The following is a 22,709-nucleotide window of genomic DNA, read 5'->3' as shown; positions in this document are numbered from 1 at the left end:
AACTCATCCCCTACGCTCTGCTGGATTGGAGCCCGGAGAATGTCATCGAGCTGAACGTGTGCTGAACACGGAGGTGCCGTACGTTCGGTGCTTGGATCGATCGGATCGTGAAGACGTACGACTACATCAACCGCATTGTCATAACGCTTCCGCTTACAGTCTACGAGGGTACGTAGACAACACTCTCCCCTCTCGTTGCTATGCCATCACCATGATCTTGCGTGCTCATAGGAAATTTTGTGAAATTACTACGTTCCCCAACACATACCTCTTTACAAGGGGCTGCACGTATAAACAATAAGAGCCAATAAAGCTCAATCTCATTCATCTTCCAAATCATACTCTGTTTTAAATACATTTTGTGCATGATATTTTTTTCCAAACTAAGTTCTTCTCTTTTATAGATGAACCACGTGCCACACCCGTCCAGGATACAGCACAACGGAGACACAGGCGCAGACGTGCAGCAGGGACCCGTTGCAAGGATTCTTTTCAAATTAAGACCCTGCGTAAACCTTTCTTACTGTCTCTTGTTGATATCCATCCCCCGGTTTCCTACCATAACCGAGGAGGAGGCTGGCATTTTGGCATCGGCCGCGTCAGAAGTTCTCGCCTGTACCTGGACACTAGGGGCTTAGGGCATTGTTCTGCCCGTTATCATAAAGTCCGAATACCTTAGGGAGTGTTCGGCGTCTCGAGTTAGGCCTTATAAGCATCAGCTCTGAATCATGTCTTTGGTCAAATGTTGGGTTTGCCCGGCTCCTGTGTTTTGCTGCCATACATTCCGCTCCATCGGCTAACACGACACCAGGAGAACTACTGCGATTGTGCCCCGGTTCGGCCGGGCGAGCACCTCAGTAGAGAAAGCCGAAAACTGACTGTCATGATATAGCGAGAGACTGGTCAACCACTCGATCGACTACTGGAATGTTTAGAATTCCTCCTCTTTGACGAAGGACCACTTCCTGGTCAGGCACACACGCGCCCCGAGTTTGGAGAGCGCGGTGCCTCTAGGGGCTATATAGTAGCCCCACCATCGAGCTCCTATGGCTAAGTGAAATTGATAAAGCATTATAGTCCGGTTGCCTAGTTTGCTATGCTATCACCTCCTTCAAAGGACCAAGACGTTGGATTAAGTGTGAAAATGCGTTTTTTTGCAAACACTCCCGCACCATGTGCGTGGGGGCTGAAGCCAAAGACTGCCATCTTTCAGGTTATAAATACATATATATTAATGGCCGCACAGGAGATACTTCAATACTTGAACGCACAAGTATAAAAAGACGTTACATTATAAATATGATCTCGCAAATCATACATGTCATTTGAACATGACATTTTTCGAGCACTGCGACTCTATTAAACGAGCGCCCTGCAGGACTTCCTCAAAATAGTGCTCGGCGGGTAATCGACTCTCGTCCGAACCCCGGGACGCAACATCGGTGGCATTCATATCCGCCCAGTATGTCTTAACACGGGCAAGAGCCATCCGTGCACCCTCTATGCATGTCGACTGCTTCATCGCCTTGATATGCGGCACCGCCCCAAGGAATTGTTGCAATAAGCCAAAATAACTCTTCGGCTTGGGCCTTTCCGGCCACAGATGAGCCACCACATCCATCATGGCAAGTCCGGACAATCTATTCATCTCAGCCCACTCAGCCAACCGATCGGTCAATGGAAGTGGACGCTCCGGACTATGGAATTGAGACCAAAAGAGCTCTTCCATTTCATGATCCTTCTGACTTCGGAAGTGCACAACTGCATCCGCCGCACTCGCCGCCAAATCCAGATAAGGATCCTCCACACCCCACAATTGGTCCAACTGAGCATACTTCGGATCCGTGAACTTCCTACGCAACAGAAAGGGCTTTCCAGCCGCAATGCCTCCGGCCTGACGCAGTTCCTCCTTCATAGCCCACATTGCAGAATGGGCATCCTTGGCTTCGGCGGTGGCCTTCTTCAGGCCCTCCTGCTCCGCTTGGCATTCTCTTTCAAGAACCTCATAGCGGTCGGTAGCATATTTTAATTTCACGGCCATTATGGCCATTTCCTCCCTGCTTCGGCAGTGAGCAGCCTTTTCGGCTTTTAGCTCCTCCGCGGCCTTTGAGGCAGCCGCATCACTTTTTCTGGCTTGGTCCTTGGCTCGAGCAAGCTCCGCCAGAAGGTCTTCCACAGCAGCGGCACCATCTGCATCAAGCATACATGTTGTAAGGAGTGGGCATCAGCTCCCTTACCAGGCGACCGCGGAAAAACCACCTACCTTGCGACTCGTCAAGTCGTTTATTGACCAGCGCGATGTCCGCATCAGCAACATCGAGTTGCCGCTTCAGCTCGGCAACTCTATCAGTCCGGCTGGCCACCGAACGTTCCGCCACCTGCATAGGAAAGGCAACGTTTTGTAGCTGACATTATGATCCTCGGCATGCTGTCGCTTTCGACAACATACCGAGTCTCAGGGGCTACTATCTATACAGGGCGCACTCTATGTGCAAAACTGTCAAAAGGTATGTCATTTTTTGCGTACCTCAAACCCCGTTAGTAAACTTCCGACGGCCTCATGCAACCCGCTCTCGGCGGATGAGATCCTTTCAATCACCATACTCATTAATGCGCGGTGATCTTCTGAGAGAGACGCCCTCTCGAGCAAACCCTGCAGCTCCACCGTCGTACTCCAGTGGGTGCCGAACTCCCCGGCCTCGCCGGACTCGGGGAGACCCTCCGTGACGACACCTTAGGGTCGTCCGCCCCGCCTGATGGGGCGGCAAATGGAGGTGTTTCGCTCTCCATCATCTCCGGACGAAGGTCCCCCGAGGATGAGCTCTGCTGAGAAGGGCTGAGATCCGACTACAAGGTAAAAACTTCGGTTATCCTTAGAAATAAAATAGGGATGTCCCTCATTATAAAACTTCCCTTTTCTCTACTTACGGATCGCTAGAGGGCTGATTCCTTTGGGGAGACTGTGCGGCCGGGACTCCTCCCGGCACAGGACCTTCTGGTGTAGATTTCTTTCCCCGCTTCAAGGCTTTGGACTCCGGGTTTTCGAAAGCGGCCCTGTTCTCCCCCTGGAGGGAGGGATTCTTGATTCCCCCCTTACTGAGAGCCTCCTTAACAGAGGTGGTAGTTTCCTTGTTCCCCCCTTCGCCCTCCTCCGAAGGCGCTACCTCCAACATTTTGATTAACACGGGATCCGGCGTGGTCTCAGGGAGGGGGGCCGGACACCATATCAGTTTTGCTTGCGCTATCCACTCCTATTCAAGGGATAGCCGGTTAAAAGGCAAATCCATAATAAATAAATGGATGATATGTCCGGACACAGGGCTACTTACTTGAGTATCCGGGCGATTGCAGCTTAGGCCAGCGTCCTCGGTCAAGTCCGGACACATTTCTTGTGATCCGAAGAACAGTTTGTACATGTCCACGGGTTTTGTGCCCATGAAGTGTTGGAGAGCTGGTGGTCCCTCCGGATTGAATTCCCACAGGCGGAGGGGGCGACGCTTGCAGGGCAGAAGACGCCGAATCAGCATAACCTGCGTCACTACGACCAGAGTGATCTCCTTTTCTTGGAGGTCTCGAATCCGGCCCTGCAATAGGGGTACATCCTTGGACGGCCCCCAGTAAAACCCTTTGTTGACCCACGACGTCGGCCATTGTGGAGGGCCCGAGCGAAAGGCGGGCGGTGACCTCTGCCTGCTGCCCCTGGGAGCAGTGATATAGAACCACTCCTGTTGCCACAAGCCGAGCTCCTCCTGAAAAGAGCCCTCGGGCCATGGAGCATCGACCCTCTTGCTTATAACCGCCCCGCCGCACTCTGCCTGATGCCCCTCAATCATCTTCGGCTCCACATTGAAGGTTTTGAGCCACAAACCGAAGTGAGGGGTAGTGCGGAGGAAGGCTTCGCAGACGACAATAAATGATGAGATGTGGAGGATAGACTCCGGAGCCAAGTCGTGGAATTTCAGCCCATAGTAAAATAGGAGCCCCCTCACGAAGGGATCCATCGGGAAGCCTAAACCCCGATGGAGGTGAGACACGAACACGACACTCTCGCCAGGCTCAGGAGTAGGAATGACTTGCCCTTGGGCAGGCAACCTATGCGAAATCTTGTAGGTTAAATACCTGGCGTCTCTCAGCTTTAGCACGTCCTCTTCCATGACGGAGGAGGGCATCCACCGGCCCTGTAGGTCGGAGCCGGACATTGTCGAAGGTCCGAAGTGCCCGAATCTGGAGCCCTGGGTGTTGGAACTCGGGGCGAGGGGCGGATTCGATTGAGGATTAAATAAAAGGAACGGGCCTTGGTCTCATTATAAAGAGGGAGAATACCAAGATCCGTCCCCGTGACCATTTGGAACTCGCCTTCGATGGAGGGGGCGTGGCAACGGGCGCGGTTTGGTTACCCACGTTCGTATTGATGAGAATCCCGGGATAAGAGGAACACGATCTCTGCTTCGACAAGACGTGCCAAGGAAACCGCTTCGCTAAACGCGCTGAGGTGGTATGATAAAACGAATCAAGTAAAGGCTTGGTTGTGGTGTGACGTCACGCCACGAAATACGTCAACAGATTGAACTTGCGTAAATATTATTTTCTCTATGGTGGGATGTAGAATTTATTTTGCAGAGAAGGACACTATCCTGGTGTTCACATTCTTCTATAAATTATTCGGAGGAGGAACCCGCCTTGCAATGCCGAAGACAATATGCACGCCGGACTCGTCGTCATTGAAGCCTGGTTCAGGGGCTACTGAGGGAGTCCTGGATTAGGGGGTGTCCGGATAGCCGAACTATCATCATCGTCCGTACTCCAAGACTATGAAGATACAAGATTGAAGTCTTCGTCCCGTGTCGGGATGGTACTTTCCTTGGCGTGGAAGGCAAGCTTGGCGATACGGATATGTAGATCTCCTACCATTGTAACTGACTCTGTGTAACACTAGCCCTCTCCGGTGTCTATATAAACCGGATGGTTTTAGTCCATACAACAACAATCATACCATAAGCTAGCTTCTAGGGTTTAGCCTCCTTGATCTCGTGGTAGATCTACTCTTGTAATACCCACATCATCAATATTAATCAAGCAGGACGTAGGGTTTTACCTCCATCAAGAGGGCCCGAACCTGGGTAAAACATCGTGTCCCTTGTCTCCTGTTACCATCCGCCTAGACGCATAGTTCGGGATCCCCTACCCGAGATCCGCCGGTTTTGACACCGACAGGCACCACTCCCAAAACGGTATCTGATCATGTGCCATGTGTGATCTCTATTGAGACCCCTGTCCCTAAATCACACCCTGGCTTCTTCGAAGTTGTGCAATCAACCTGGAACAAAAGTTGCTTTGCTCATAACTCGGCTGCTCTGCTCTGTAAAAAATTTAAATATCTGAGATATGCCCTAAAGAAGTGGAGCAAAAACATTTCCAGATTGAATTTGTGCATTGATAATTCTAATTGGGCTCTTCTAGAATTAGATGGGATTGAGGATTTGAGGCCTCTCACAACCCCAGAGAAAAACTTCGGTGTTATTCTTAAAGAGCATTTAGTTGTTCTCCTTGGTTATAAACGGGAATAATGGAGGAAGAGGTACACGGTACGATGGTTTCAGTGTGGGGGAGATAACAGTAAGTTCTTTCACTCTGCAGCGAGTGAGCGTTTCAGGAGAAACTCGATTGCATCCCTGAAGTTGTCTGATGGATCGATTGTGTCTGATCATGCAGGGAAGGCACAAGAGCTATATCAGACGTATAAAAACAGGTTGGGCAGATCGGAACCGCATGACATGAAATTTGATCTTGGTCGGCTAATTAAAAAGGTGGAAGGGCTCGATGATCTGACAAAACCCTTTACGCACGAGGAGATACATAAAGTGGTTCATGAAATGCCATCAGACCGTGCGCCTGGCCCCGATGGATTTAATGGGTGTTTTCTAAAATCTTGTTGGCACATCATTAAGCATGATTTTTACACCCTCTGTGCTGATTTCTATGATGGAAAGCTGGATCTGCAGAGCCTAAATTCGGGGTTTATCACCTTGATCCCGAAATCTTACTCGCCTGAGACTGCAAATGGTTACAAGCCCATCACCCTCATCAACTGTTGCTTGAAGTTGATAACCAAGCTCCTGGCTAATCGGTTACAGAAAGTAATTCTCAAAATCATCCACAAGAACCAATATGGTTTTCTTAAAGGGAGATTGATACAGGACTGCTTAGCTTGGGCTTTCGAGTACATTCATCAATGTCAAGCTTCTGGACATGCATGCTGTCTGCTCAAGTTAGACTTTGCCAAAGCTTTTGACACAATACAGCATGAACCTATGATTGAGATCATGAGGCACATGGGTTTTGATGAAAAGTGGATTGGTTGGATCAGATGTATTTTCTCCACGGGTACCTCTTCTGTGTTGCTCAACGGCACCCCTGGGAAGCAATTCTCCTGCCTTTGTGGAGTGAGACAAGGTGATCCACTCTCACCCCTCATCTTTGTGCTTGCTACAGACCTGTTGCAAGCGGCGATTAATGAGGCATGCAGAGTTGGACAACTGCATCTGCCGATTCCATCTCATGATAATAACTACCCAGTTATTCAGTACGCCGACGACACGATCCTGGTGTTCCGGCCTGCCCTAATCAAGCCCGAGTCCTCAAAAGTATCCTGTTGGACTACGCCACGTCTGTTGGTCTGGAAATTAACTTCCACAAATCAACACTAGTTCCAATCAACTTGGAACCGGTAACAGCGACAGAATTGGCAAACATTTTTGGTTGTGTCATGGGACAAATGCCATTCACGTATCTAGGGCTCCCTATGGGGACAGCCCGACCCACAGTAACTGATCTGATGCCCATGGTTACCGTAGTACAGAGAAAAATTCCAGCAGCAGTTTCCTTGCTCGACTATGGCTCCAAGCTTACCCTTCTAAACTCAGTTGTGACTTCACTAGCGATATACGCAATGTGCTCCATCAAGCTAAACCCAAAGATCATTGAACATCTGGACAAGCTTCGCAGAGCTTGTCTATGGCTGAAGAAAACTGAGGATGGAACCAAAGGCAACTCTCTCGCAGCTTGGGACCTGGTCTGCAGGCCAAAAAACAAAGGAGGCTTAGGGATCATAAACCTCAGAATCCAGAACCAGGGGTGTTATTGAAACAACTTCATAAATTCTATAACAAGCAAGATGTTCCATGGGTTCAGCTCATCTGGAACTCTTATTACAATGGCCGAACCCCACATGCAATGGACCCCTGTGGCTCGTTCTGGTGGAGAGATCTCATGCAGCTGACTAACATCTACAGAGGGGTTACCAGGGCGTCTGTTGGGTCAGGTGACTCGATCCTTTTTTGGAAGGATGAGTGGAAAGATGGGCTGCTCCAAGACACATTCCCGAGAGATTTTTCTTTTTCCAAGGTACCAGATATGTCAGTCCAATCCCTACTATCCTCGGAGAGGTTGGGTGATGTGTTCCACCTCCCCCTTTCAGTGGAGGCTCGGCTTGAGGTGACCAATTTGCAGCTGGACACGTCTGATGTGGCTCTGACTGATAGGGATGATATTTGGAAATGTGTTTGGGGTGGAGTTGATTTTAAGGCCGCTAAGTTTTATGAACATTGCTTCAGAAATATGCAGGTGGACGATGCCTTCTACTGGATCTGGAAAACCAAGTGTACCATGCAATGGAAAATGTTTGCATGGCTGCTGTTGGCTGATCGTCTGAACACCAGAAATATGTTGAGAAGGAGGCACTACAAAATCCAGAATGATGATTATACCTGCCTGCTCTGTCAAAACCCACCAGAAGAAGACATTACTCACCTCTTCTTTAACTGTCCTTTCAGTAAGAGATGCTGGGATAGTATTGGGATACAATTGCCAGTTGGAGACTACAGGCTCACATTACTGCACGCTGGTAAAAGCTCTTGGAATGGGCACATGTTCATGGAGGTGTTCACTGTGGCAGCATGGGGGATCTGGAAGGAAAGGAATGACAAACACTTCAGAGGGATCCAGCCAACACTTAGATCTTGGAAGGACAGATTCAAGCATGATTTTGCTCTGCTGGTCCATAGGGCCAAACAGGAGTTTGCCCCTTATATCTTGTCACTAGTAGCTGCTTTGTAATTAGGGGGATATTGAAGGAAATATGCCCTAGAGGCAATAATAAAGTTATTATTTATTTCCTTATTTCATGATAAATTTTTATTATTCATGCTAGAATTGTATTAACCGGAAACATAATACATGTGTGAATACATAGACAAAGATAGTGTCACTAGTATGCCTCTACTTGACTGGCTCGTTAATCAAAGATGGTTAAGTTTCCTAACCATAGACATGAGTTGTCATTTGATTAACGGATCACATCATCAGAAGAATGATGTGATTGACTTGACCCATTCCGTTAGCATAGCACCCGATCGTTTAGTATATTGCTATTGCTTTCTTCATGACTTATACATGTTCCTATGACTATGAGATTATGCAACTCCCGTTTACCGGAGGAACACTTTGTGTGCCACCAAACATCACAATGTAACTGGTGATTATAAAGGTGCTCTACAGGTGTCTCCAAAGGTACTTGTTGGGTTGGCGTATTTCGAGATTAGGATTTGTCACTCCGATTGTCGGAGAGGTATCTCTGGGCCCTCTCGGTAATGCACATCACTTAAGCCTTGCAAGCATTGCAACTAATGAGTTAGTTGCGAGATGATGTATTATGGAACGAGTAAAGAGACTTGCCGGTAACGAGATTGAACTAGGTATTGGATACCAACGATCGAATCTCGGGCAAGTAACATACCGATGACAAAGGGAACAACGTATGTTGTTATGCGGCTTGACCGATAAAGATCTTCGTATAATATGTGGGAGCCAATATGGGCATCCAGGTCCCGCTATTGGTTATTGACCGGAAACGTGTCTCGGTCATGTCTACATAGTTCTCGAACCCATAGGGTCCGCACGCTTAACGTTCATTAACGATATAGTATTATATGAGTTATGTATGTTGGTGACCGAATGTTGTTCGGAGTCCCGCATGAGATCATGGACATGACGAGGAGCTCCGGAATGGTCCGGAGGTAAAGATTCATATATTGGATGATATGGTTAGGCCAAGGGGTCAGGCCCACGGGGCTATAAGTCGGTGCAAAAGGAGTTTTGCGAAGGCCAGGGGGCCAAACACCGGAGATCCTGGCGTCTGGCCCTGGGCCATACGCGGGCCAGACGCCAAGTGTCGGTGTCAAAACCGGCGGATCTCGGGTAGGGGGTCCCGAACTGTGCGTCTAAGCGGATGGTAACATGAGACAAGGGACACGATGTTTTACCCAGGTTCGGGCCCTCTTGATGGAGGTACAACCCTATGTCCTGCTTGATTGATATTGATATTGTGGATGTTTACAAGAGTGGATCTACCACGAGATCAAGGAGGCTAATCCCTAAAAGCTAGCCTATGGTATGATTGTAAGGGTTGATGTTGTTGTCCTATGGACTAAAGCCATCCGGTTTATATAGACACTGGAGAGGGCTAGGGTTACATAGAGTCAGTTACAATGGTAGGAGATCTACATATCCGTATCGCCAAGCTTGCCTTCCACGCCAAGGAAAGTCCCATCCGGACACGGGACGAAGTCTTCAATCTTGTATCTTCATAGTCTTGGAGTCCGGTCGATGATGATAGTCCGGCTGATGATAGTTCGGCCGATGATGGTAGTCCGGCTATCCGGACACCCCCTAATCCGGGACTCCCTCAGTAGCCCCCGAACCAGGCTTCAATGACGATAAGTCCAGCATGTGTGTAGTCTTCGGCGTTGCAAGGCGGGTTCTCCTTCAAGTTCCATGTACCTGCCGAACAGTGTCCGGCTTCCTCATCAATGTTGTGTTTCTTGGCTTCCACGCCCAATGATGGCCTTCTTCCATGCGTCGCACGAATGCGAAAAGCCAGGGTGTCTTTTATGTTTTACCCCCTAGTTGTGCGAATAATCTGCCTATAAGAGAGGCAAGAATCCAGATCCAAATCATACCATCTTCCTCCCGCGAATACTCATCGGAGCGCTTTCGACCAAGAATCCATTCCAACATGGACCGTCAACGCAGCTCCTCTTCTCGCGCTCCCAGCCCTCTGCCAGGAGATTGGAGGAGATGCTCTGTTCCGCACAACGAGCTGGTGAAGCTCCAAGCGGGGGGATATCTCCCTCCGGCCTTCATGGTTCCGGTTCGAGCCGGGCTGGCCACCTACAAAGGTGCGAAGCAAGCGGAGGCTACCCCAAGTCCCAACAAAGGGGAGCGGGTATGCTTCGTCCCCTATCTGATAAGGGGGCTCGGATTTCCTGTACATCCATTCCTCCGCGGGCTCCTGGAGTTCTACGGACTCCAGCTTCATCACCTCACGCCCGCCTCGATCCTGCATATTGCGGGTTACGTAGCTCTTTGCGAGCTATTCCTGGGCGTCGAGCCCCATTTCGCGCTGTGGAAGAGGTTGTTCTGCCTTGTACCCCGTTCTCACGAGGGGTCCATATATCAAGTGGGCGGCGCCGAAATATGGCGCATTGCCGGGACCGGATATCCATCCGGAACCCCTAAGAAGGCGTCCGAAGACTGGCCTTTGGAATGGTTTTATATAGAAGACGCTCCGCTGCCGGACCCTGTTCGGATCGGCCTCCCGGAGTTCAGTAATGCTCCTCTGAAGAAACGCCTTAGTTGGCGTCCGCGGAGCCCTCAACTGGAGGAAGACAAGAGCGTCCATCATTTGATGGGCCGGATAAGGTTACTGGCCCATTCCAGGTTGACCATGATTGGAGTCATGGCAACATGCATTATGCGGGGGGTGCAGCCACTACAATACAGGGGCCACCCCATGTGGGATTTCAACGGGGAGGACGACGCCACCCACCACGACCGCAAGTGGCCGGGCTCGGCTGAGGATCTGGTGAAGATCCTGTCCGGCCTGTACAAGGGGGAGAAAGAATACTTCCTCCGTACGAATCCATTGAACGGGTTTTCTATGAGTAACCCTCGGAGCTGGGTAAGCGGTCGTTTATCCATCTGACCTGTGCTTCTAAAGCCGAGTACCTTACTCTGTGATTTTGACGCAGGAACTGCGCCGGGATGTGGAGGACATTCACAGTCCGGCTCCACAACCCGAGGATCCAGGAAGATCCCTTGATCCGACCTCCGAAGAGGATCCGGATATAAAGGTGGAGCTAATCGATGGGGTGTTCCATCAGCTCAGCATCGATAATGCTTTAGTCGCCATTACGGCCGACTATCCCGGGCTATATCCGGCTTCCCAGGTGATTGTGACCAAAGTCCTGACACCGTTATTCCTTCCTTGCTTATTTCTGACCACCGTATATGATGACGCTGTGCAGGAGGCGCCTCTAGGGCGGGAAGCCGAGCCCGTGGCGGCTGACCATCAAAGGCCAGTCCGGACCAGTAGGCGGAAGAGGAGCACGGCGCGGACTGAAATGTCGCCGCAAAGGTATAGATCACAATTCATTATTTGGAGCAACGTTCCTAGGAAGCGTTTGAGTGCTCATGACTTTTGTAGGAGAAAAGCGCCCGCCGAACTGTGGGTGTAGAAGTTGCCAATCCGGCCTCTACCAGCCAAGCTCCAACGCCTGGCCTGGAGGGGGAGGCGAGCGCAAGGCGCGAGCCGGACACTCCTCCGACAGAGGATGCCGACAGACTGTCCGCCACCAAGTCTGAGGTGGAGAGCGCCATGAACCATAGGCGCCGCCGGACAGTATTTCGTTACGCGAGCTTCTCCCCCGAGGCGTTGAATGCCTTTAACGCGGGGGACGCGCACCTTCGTGCTGCTCAAGATGGTTTTACCAGAGCCACAGAGCAATATGTAAAAGACATACGGGTAAGAGAATTTAATAGTTATATATGCCAGTAGCCCCCGAGACTTAAAGTAGTTATATTAACTGATTTAAGGATCATATGAAACGCAGGGTCTTACCGAGAAGAATACCCAACTGTCTCAGGACCTGCAAGAGTGTAAGGCTCAACTTGAGGCCGCACTTGCTGCCGCAGGAGGAAACACAGGGACCTCTCCTGGTAACACATTATTTAAAAAGATAAGTAGTGTTTGGCCTGTGCGCAAGTTTGATAATGACGTTGCAGGTGCTGCCGGACAAGATCCAAACAGACAAGAACTTCTGCGCCAGCTGAAGGCCGGCGAGAGGGTGCTGAATAGAGTACAGCAAGAAAGGAACAAACTCCAAGATGCCCATGCCCAGCTTGGAGAAGAGCTGAAAGGCGTTCGGGCCGAGCTGTCCGGCTCCATTAAGGAGAATCAGCAACTTCGTCGCGGCATTTATAGTAAGTGCTTAAGCGAACTCCTTTGAAAAGAAGAGTCCGGCGAGGAAGTCAATTGACAAGATATGTCTGTAGGTATGCTCACAGGTCGTCCTGCGGAGGAGATGCCCGTATCAATGGGTGATCAACTTCCCGAGCTGTTGCAACTGATCGAACGAGTTCGGTAGGCAATGCGCGGCGTCATCAAGGCTTTATGGCCAGCCTTCTCCCTACCCGAGGGCCTTGGGGAGCTTGCGGAGAAGCTGCAGGGAGTGTGGCAGCGCTTCCATTTATGGAAGATTTCAGCCTGCCGCCAAGGTGCCAGGGAGGCCTGGGCCATGGTGAAGACGCAGTACAAGAAGGCGGATCCCAACCACATGGCCGAAGTCGGACCTGTGGGGCCCGATGGGAAGGAGATCCCTGTAAGTTTAGTATACGGCCAAGTAGAGTTGGCCGCTAAGTTTTCCCAACAGGACTGTAAATTAGACAGCCTGTTAGACGGGATTGAGGAAGAATATAGTCAGTCAATTTGACAATGTATTATAAAATGACATGTAAAATGCCTTCTAGCCGAATTGTAGATCGTTTGTCTTTGCCGACCTTTTTGCTTCGACCTCGGGACCCTAGAGTCCGGAATGTGTCCGAATACCTTCTCGGCTATGAAACAGCCGGGGTATGCATGGAGACCAGGCGTAGGGGTCATTAGTGCTTTATCAGACAAGTGCCCAACTAGTTATGTTATATTACATGGTTAGTAAGAAACATCTTCCAGGGAGAATAGTTTCGTTAAGGGTTCCTTTCCTCTGAGGGTGGCATGCCCTAAAGTGCATGTCCGGACTGCGAAAAAAGCAGAAAAACATCTGGGGGCAGATAAATAAATTGGTAAAAAATCATCTTTCAAATCACCGACCGAATATTCCCTTAAGAACGCTAGCTTTTGGCTTCACCCAGTCTGAGGTACACATCCGGCTGACCCGGTAGTAACAATGGCAGAGGTGCTCCCTTTACCTCCTAGCCGAACAATCAGGAACGTAGGGGTAAGCACAGGAGCGAGGCAACCCAGCTTGGCCAAAACTTAAGTCATATCGATGCATATATTGGTGAATAAAAGGTACACGTGGAAGTTTAACACGCGTGCTGCGAAGCCCTTATAATTAAGCTTCTGGTAAAGAAGCCCCCAGGTATAATGAGTGCGGATGGCACATCAAGTGTTGTGCGAACAATGCGCAAGTAGGCCCTTAAGGGCTTTTTAGTAAAAGGGTTAAGAGAAGAAGGGGAAATAAAAGACAACTGAAGTGTAAAAATTTGAACGGGGGAAGGGGACGAACTCTTAGTCCGGCGCTAGGCATAGAATCTTCGGAGGCGGGCTGCGTTCCATGGGTTCGGCTCGAGTCGGTTGTCCGACGCATTTCGTAGACGGTACGCTCCGCCGGTCAGGACTTGATCAATAATGAAGGGGCCCTCCCATTTGGGCTTGAGCTTGTCCTTTTTCTTGTACGGAAGGCCTAGAACTAGTTCGCCAACGTTGTAAGTCTTGGCCCGTACTTCTCTGCTTTGATATCTTTGAGCCTGCTGCTGATAGAATGCAGAACGAGCCTTGGCGACGTCGCGTTCTTCCTCCAATGCGTCCAAGCTGTCCTGCCGATCCAGCTCGGCCTCTCTTTCTTCATACATGCGCACTCGAGGTGAGTCATGAATAATGTCGCAGGGCAGAACTGCCTCTGCACCGTACACCATAAAAAATGGTGTGAATCCGGTAGTACGGTTGGGTGTTGTCCGCAGCCCCCAGAGTACGGAGTCGAGCTCCTCTACCCAGTGCGTGTCAGATTTTGTAAGTGACCGCACTAGTCTGGGTTTGATGCCGCTCATTATTAGACCATTTGCTCGTTCCACTTGACCGTTGGTTTGAGGATGATAGACTGAAGCATAATCGAGCTTAATGCCCATATTTTTGCACCATGATTTAACCTCGTCGGCCGTAAAATTTGTGCCGTTATCGGTGATGATGCTGTGGGGGACACCGTAATGGTGTACTACCCCGGATATAAAGTCTATCACTGGTCTGGACTCTGCCGTTTTAACTGGCTTGGCCTCTATCCATTTGGTGAATTTATCCACCATGACCAATAGGTACCTTTGCTTGTGGGTTCCCCCTTTAAGGGGTCCAACCATGTTAAGCCCCCAGACCGCGAACGGCCAGATAATGGGTATAGTTTTGAGGGCGGTGGGTGGCATATGGCTCTGATTAGCAAAGAGCTGACAACCGACGCATCTTTGGACTAAGTCCTGAGCATCTGCCCGGGCCGTCGGCCAATAAAATCCTGTACGGAATGCCTTTCCTACGAGGGCCCGGGCTGCTGCGTGGTGTCCGCCTAGTTCGGCATGAATTTCAGCCAGGAGGTCTCGCCCTTCCTCTTTGGAGATACACCTTTGAAGGACTCCGGTTGTGCTTTTCTTATAAAGTTCTCCCTCATGGACCTTGTAGGCTTTAGATCGCCGAACTATGCAGCGGGCCTCATTTTGGTCTTCGGGAAGTTCCTGCCTAAGTAAGTAGGCTAGGAATGGTTCTGTCCACGGGGCGATTACGGCCATTATGTCGTGGGCTGAAGGTGTTATTTCAGCGGCGGAATCGCCGCTTATGTCAAATTGCTCTGTGTCGGTTGGCGTGGCTGCTTCCGGTTTGTTATTTCCGGACTCCTCTTCCCATAGTACGGATGGCTTGAACAGCCGTTCCAGGAAGATGTTTGGAGGGACAGCATCACGTTTTGCGCCGATGCGTGCCAACACGTCGGCCGCTTGGTTATTATCCCTGGCTATATGATGGAATTCGAGTCCATCGAACCGAGCTGACATTTTTAGGACAGCGTTGCGATATGCTGCCATTTTCGGATCCTTGGCGTCAAAGTCTCCATTTATTTGGGATATTGCGGGGTTTGAATCCCTGCGCACCTCTAGGTGTTGGATGCCCATGGAGATTGCCATTCGGAGACCATGTAAAAGGGCCTCGTATTCGGCTGTGTTGTTGGAGTCCGTGTACATTATTTGAAGTACGTATCGGACTGTGTCCCCGGTTGGGGACATCAATACGACGCAGCCCCCAGTCCGGCCAACATTTTAGAGCCGTCGAAGTGCATAATCCAATTGGAGTATGCGCCGTACTCTTTAGGGAGTTCGGCTTCGGTCCATTCAGCGACAAAGTCAGCCAAAACTTGTGACTTTATAGCTCACCGAGGTTTGTAAGTTATATCGAATGGTAAGATCTCAATGGCCCATTTTGCAATCCTGCCCGTTGCGTCGCAGTTGTTTATAATGTCGTTAAGTGGTACTTCGGAGGCCACTGTTATCGAACACTCTTGAAAGTAGCGTTGGAGCTTCCGGGATGCCATGAACACCGCATACGCTATCTTCTGATAGTGCGGGTAACGGGACTTGCAGGGGGTTAACACAGTGGATACATAGTACACTGGTTTTTGAAGAGGGAATTTATGCCCTTCTGTCTTTCGTTCGATGACGAGCACCGCGCTTATGACTTGATGCGTCGCTGCGATGTATAACAACATTGGTTCGCCCAGGTTGGGCGCAGCCAGGACTGGATTCGTTGCCAATATGGCCTTTATTTCTTCGAGTCCGGCGGTGGCAGCACTCGTCCACTTGAAGTGTTCGGTGTGCCTGAGGAGGCGATAGAGGGGCAATGCCTTTTCTCCTAAGCGGGAGATAAAGCAGCTGAGAGCCGCCACGCATCCAGTCAATTTCTGGATCTGTTTGAGGTTTTTTGGAATATCCAGCTGTGATAGAGCTCGGATCTTGGCCGGATTTGCTTCAATTCCTCTACCGGATACAATGAAGCCCAAGAGCTTTCCGGCTGGTACGCCGAAAACGCATTTTTCCGGATTCAGCTTAATATCATATGCTCGGAGGTTGTCAAATGTGACCCTCAAGTCGTCTACTAGAGTTTCGACGTGTTTAGTTTTGACGACCACGTCGTCTACGTATGCCTCTACTGTTTTGCCGATCTGGGTAGCCAGACATGTCTGAATCATGCGCTGATATGTTGCACCGGCGTTTTTAAGTCCAAAGGGCATCGTGTTGAAGCAGAATGGTCCATATGGAGTGATGGATGCCGTTGCGGCTTGATCCGCTTCTGCCATCTTGATTTGATGATAGCCGGAGTATGCGTCCAGGAAGCACAATGAATCGTGCCCTGCAGTGGCATCGATGATTTGGTCGATGCGGGGGAGGGGGAAGGGGTCCTTTGGGCAGGATTTATTTAGGTCTTTGAAATCGACACATAGGCGCCAGGATTTGTCCTTCTTTGGTACCATTACCAGGTTTGCTAGCCAATCCGGATGTTTGATGTCTCTGATGAATCCGGCTTCCAATAGTTTGGCTAGTTCCTCTCCCATTTCCTGTCTTTTGGGTTCGGAAAATCGTCGAAGAGCCTGTTTGACTGGCTTGAATCCTTTTAGGATGTTTAGGCTGTGTTCTGCCAATCTGCGTGGGATTCCGGGCATATCCGAGGGGTGCCAGGCGAAAATGTCCCAATTTTCCCGAAGGAATTCTCGCAGTGCGGCGTCTACATCAGGGTTCAATTGTGCCCCGATGGAGGCCGTCTTTGTCGGGTCCATTGGGTGGACCTGGAATTTTACTATTTCATCTGCTGGTTTAAAGGAGGTGGACTTGGATCTCTTATCGAGCATCACATCGTCCCTATTCACCGTAGAGCGCAGCACGGTGAGTTCCTCTGCCGCCAGGGCTTCGGATAGTGCCTCCAAGGCTAATGCGGCTGTCTTGTTTTCGGCGTGGAGTGCTATGTCCGGATCACTAACGAGAGTGATTATTCCGCTGGGCCCAGGCATTTTGAGCTTCATGTACCCGTAATGGGGTACGGCTTGGAAAATTGTGAATGCCTCTCGTCCTAATATAGCGTGATATCCGCTGTTGAACGGGGCTACTTGGAACGTGACTTCTTCGAATCTGTAATTGTCCGGCGAGCCGAATACCACATCGAGTGTGATTTTTCCTGTGCAGCGCGCTTCCCGGCTAGGGATTATTCCTCTGAAGGTTGTGCTGCTTCGCTCAATGCGGCTCCAGTCTATTTCCATTTTTTGAAGGGTTTCCTCGTAGATGAGGTTTAATCCGCTGCCGCCATCCATGAGTACCTTGGTAAGTCGAAAGCCGCCCACTATTGGACTGAGGACCAATGCGGCTGGTGCTCGGGCTGTTCGGAATTTAGGTTCGTCGCTGGCGTTGAAGGTGATGGCCGCGTCGCTCCAAGGATTTGCTGTGGCTACTTGGTAGACTTCGGCGAGGCTGCGGATTGTTCGTTTCCGCATATTGTTTGATGCGAAAGTCTCGAAGATTGTTGATACCGTACCGGTATTGTTGGTGTGGTTTCCCGGGGCTAGAAGCTCCTCGCCACTTTTGGCCACATGCCGTAATATCCAACATGTGCGAAGGCTATGTGTTGGGGTGGCGCCCCTGGTACCGTGAATTGTACAGGGTTTACTGAGCCATCCCTCCAGTACGGTTCCGTTCCCTTTAAGGGGCTTCTGTTTTTTGATTTTTGTGTCCGGTGCATGAGTATAATGCACCCTTTTGTTGCGGACTAGGGTTGTATTCGGGGCCGGATTGTCCCAAAATTTATTTTCGGTTTTCCGGACACTCTCCATCGCATAGTATTTTCGTACTATGGACGCCAGGTCGGCAAAGCGTGTAATTTTACGACGGCTGACGGCGTTCAAGATACCCTCGTCCATGCAATTATTGCAGAAAATTGAGATTGCGTTTTCCTCTCGGCAGTCCTTTATCCTGTCCATAACCAGGAGGAATTTGGCCCAGTAGTGATGTACTGTTTCAGCGGGCTCTTGCTGGATTTGAGATAGATCGCATATGTCTGGGCGATTGGGCGGAATTAAGTACGGAACCCCACCCATCTCAGGGCTCAAGTGCCGAGAAGTTTCCGAACTTGGAAGCTTAGAAAGTGGAACGTTGTCCAACGAGTCCGGTCCGATGCCTGACTTTATGTTCAGCGCTTGATCAAAATCCGCTCCTCCGCGGGAATCCGGCATGGAGGGTTCGGTAGCCCGGACACGACTAGTTTTCAATATGGGAGAAGGATCGTCACGATGTTCCTCTACCACCGTGATGTGGTGGGTAACCTGGGGAGAGTTTATCTCTCTCAGATCGGTTTTAAGCCCGATCTGATTGTAGTCGGTAGTGACTCCCAGGGCGGCGATCCGATCCAAGAGTTCGTTTACAGACGAGAGCTCTACTGGATCTAGCTGCTCGGCGAATTCGGAGTTGACATGAAGATTGCTCTCGATGACCCGAGAGGTCATCGTTGAAGCGGTGGCCGGACAGGCGGTCATAAGAAAACCTCCTAGCCGGATAGTTTGATCGGCGGCCAGGGATCCATTGGCGAAGATACCGTCCTTGAAGACGGGAAGAGGCATCCTTCCTATCGGTGACGGCACAGAGGAACTCTCAATGAAAGCACCAATGTCGGTGTCAAAACCGGCGGATCTCGGGTAGGGGGTCCCGAACTGTGCGTCTAGGCGGATGGTAACAGGAGACAAGGGACATGATGTTTTACCCAGGTTCGGGCCCTCTTGATGGAGGTAAAACCCTACGTCCTGCTTGATTGATATTGATATTGTGGATGTTTACAAGAGTGGATCTACCACGAGATCAAGGAGGCTAAACCCTAAAAGCTAGCCTATGGTATGATTGTAAGGGTTGATGTTGTTGTCCTACGGACTAAAGCCATCCGGTTTATATAGACACCGGAGAGGGCTAGGGTTACATAGAGTCGGTTACAATGGTAGGAGATCTACATATCCGTATCGCCAAGCTTGCCTTCCACGCCAAGGAAAGTCCCATCCGGACACGGGACGAAGTCTTCAATCTTGTATCTTCATAGTCTTGGAGTCCGGTCGATGATGATAGTCCGGCCGATGATAGTTCGGCCGATGATGGTAGTCCGGCTATCCGGACACCCCCTAATCCGGGACTCCCTCACCAAGGATTGTGGCGTTTGGTCCTGGAGTCCGAGTGGGACTCTTGCCTTTCGGGCAAAACCGACTTTGAGGAAGCTTTTGCTCCAAGTTTCGACCCCAGGGCTCAACATATAAATAGAGGGGCGGGGCTAGCACCAAAGACACATCAAGAAACACCAAGTCGTGTGGCGGCAACCCCGTCCCCTTTAGTTTATCCTCCGTCATAGTTTCCGTAGTGCTTAGGCGAAGCCCTGCGGAGATTGTTCTTCACCAACACCGTCACCACGCCGTCGTGCTGCCGGAACTCATCTACTACTTCGCCCGTCTTGCTGGATCGAGAAGGCGAGGGCGTCATCGAGCTGAACGTGTGCAGAACTCGGAGGTGCCGTGCGTTCGGTACTTGGATCGGTCGGATCATGAAGACGTATGACTACATCAACCGCGTTGATAAACGCTTCCGCTTAGCGATCTTCAAGGGTATGAAGATACACTCCCCCTCTCTTTGCTATGCATCACCATGATCTTGTGTGTGCGTAGGAATTTTTTTGAAATTACTACGTTCCCCAACAGTGGCATCCGAGCCTGGTTTTATGCGTAGATGTCATATGCACGAGTAGAACACAAGTGAGTTGTGGGCGATATAAGTCATACTGCTTAGCAGCATGTCATACTTTGGTTCAGCGGTATTGTGAGATGAAGCAGCCCGGACCGACATTACGCGTACGCTTACGCGAGACTGGTTTCACCATTACGAGCACTCGTGCTTAAAGGTGACTGGCGGGTGTTTGTCTCTCTCACTTTAGTTGAACCGAGTGTGGCTACGCCTGGTCCTTGCGAAGGTTAAAACAGCACCAACTTGACAAACTATCGTTGTGGTTTTGATGCGTAGGTAAGAACGGTTCTTGCTAAGCCCGTAGCAGCCGCGTAAAACTTGCAACAACAAAGTAGAGGCCGTCTAACTTGTTTTTGCAGGGCATGTTGTGATGTGATATGGTCAAGATGTGATGCTATATTTTATTGTATGAGATGATCATGTTTTGTAATCGAAGTTATCGGCAACTGGCAGGAGCCATATGGTTGTCGCTTTATTGTATGAAATGCAAATGCCCTGTAATTGCTTTACTTTATCACTAAGCGGTAGCGATAGTCATAGAAGCAATAGACGGTGTAAACGACAATGATGCTACGATGGAGATCAAGGTGTCGCGCCGGTGAAGATGGTGATCACGGAGGTGCTTCCGAGATGGAGATCACAAGCACAAGATGATGATGGCCATATCATATCACTTATATTGATTGCATGTGATGTTTATCCTTTATGCATCTTATCTTGCTTTGATTGACGGTAGCATTTTAAGATGATCTCTCACTAAAATTATCAAGAAGTGTTCTCCCTGAGTATGCACCGTTGCGAAAGTTCTTCGTGCTGAGACACCACGTGATGATCGGGTGTGATAGGCTCTACGTACAAATACAACGGGTGCAAAACAGTTGCGCACGCGGAATACTCAGGTTAAACTTGACGAGCCTAGCATATAACAGATATGGCCTCGAAACACGGAGACCAAAAGGTCGAGCGTGAATCATATAGTAGATATGATCAACATATTGATGTTCACCGATGAAACTACTCCATCTCACATGATGATCGGACATGGTGTAGTTGATATGGATCATGTAATCACTTAGAGGATTTGAGAGATGTCTTTCTAAGTGGGAGTTCTTAAGTAATATGATTAATTGAACTTAAATTTATCATGAACTTAGTCCTGGTAGTATTTTGCAAATTATGTTGTAAATCAATAGCTTGCGTTGTTGCTTTCATATGTTTATTATGATATGTTCCTAGATAAAATTGTGTTGAAAGGTGTTAGTAGCAATGATGCGGATTGGATCTGTGATCTGAGGTTTACCCTCATTGCTGCACAGAAGAATTATGTCCTTGATGCACCGCTAGGTGACAGACCTATTGCAGGAGCAGATGCAGACGTTATGAATGTTTGGCTAGCTCAATATGATAACTACTTGATAGTTTTGTGCACCATGCTTTATGGCTTAGAATCGGGACTTCAAAGACGTTTTGAACGTCATGGACCATATGAGATGTTCCAGGAGTTGAAGTTAATATTTCAAGCAAATACCCGAGTTGAGAGATATGAAGTCTCCAACAAATTCTATAGCTAAAAGATGGAGGAGAATCGCTCAACTAGTGAGCATGTGCTCAGATTGTTTGGATACTACAATCGCTTGAATCAAGTGGGAGTTAATCTTCCAGATAAGATAGTGATTGACAGAATTCTCTAGTCACCACCACCAAGTTAGTAGAACTTCGTGATGAACTATAATATGCAAGGGATGATGAAAACAATTCCCAAGCTCTTTGTAATGCAAAAATTGGCGAAGGTAGAAATCAAAGAAAAACATCAAAGTGTTGATGGTAGACAAGATCACTAGTTTCAAGAAAATGGGCAAAGGGAAGAAGGGGAACTTCAAGAAGAACAGCAAGCAAGTTGCTGCTCAAGTGAAGAAGCCCAAGTCCGGACCTAAGCCTAAGACTAAGTGATTCTACTGCAAAGGGACTGGTCACTGGAAGTGGAACTACCCCAAGTATTTGGCGGATAAGAAGGATGGAAAAGTGAACATAGGTATATTTGATATGCATGTTATTGATGTGTACTTTACTAGTGTTTATAGCAACCACTTGGTATTTGATACTGGTTCAGTTGCTAAGAGTAGTAACTCGAAACAGGAGTTGTAGAATAAACAGAAACTAGTTGAGGGTGAGGTGACGATGTGTGTTGGAAGTAGTTCCAAGATTGATATGATCATCATCGCACACTCCCTATACTTTCGGGGTTAGTGTTGAACCTAAATAAGTGTTATTTGGCATTTGCGTTGAGCATGAATATGATTTGATCATGTTTATTGCAATACGGTTATTCATTTAAAGTCAGAGAATAATTGCTGTTCTGTTTACATGAATAAAACCTTCAATGGTCATACACCCAATCAAAATAGTTTGTTGGATCTCGATCGTAGTGATACACATATTTATAATATTGATGCCAAAAAATGCGAAGTTGATAATGATAGTGCAACATATTTGTGGCACTGCCGTTTAGGTCATATCGGTGTAAAGTGCATGAAGAAACTCCATAAAAATGGACTTTTGGAATCACTTGATTATGAATCATTTGATGCTTGCGAACCGTGCCTTTTGGGCAAGATGACTAAAACTCCGTTCTCTGGAACAGTGGAATGAGCTAGTGACTTATTGGAAATAATACATACCGATGTATGCAGTCCAATGAGTGTTGATGCTCGTGGTAGGTATCGTTATTTTTCTGACCTTCACCAGATGATTTGAGCAGATATGAGTATATCTACTTAATGAAACACAAATCCGAAACATTTGAAAAG

This window comes from Triticum dicoccoides, chromosome 2B, assembly GCF_002162155.2.
Source record: "Triticum dicoccoides isolate Atlit2015 ecotype Zavitan chromosome 2B, WEW_v2.0, whole genome shotgun sequence".
NCBI lineage: Eukaryota > Viridiplantae > Streptophyta > Magnoliopsida > Poales > Poaceae > Triticum > Triticum dicoccoides.
This window is presented reverse-complemented; position numbering follows the sequence as displayed.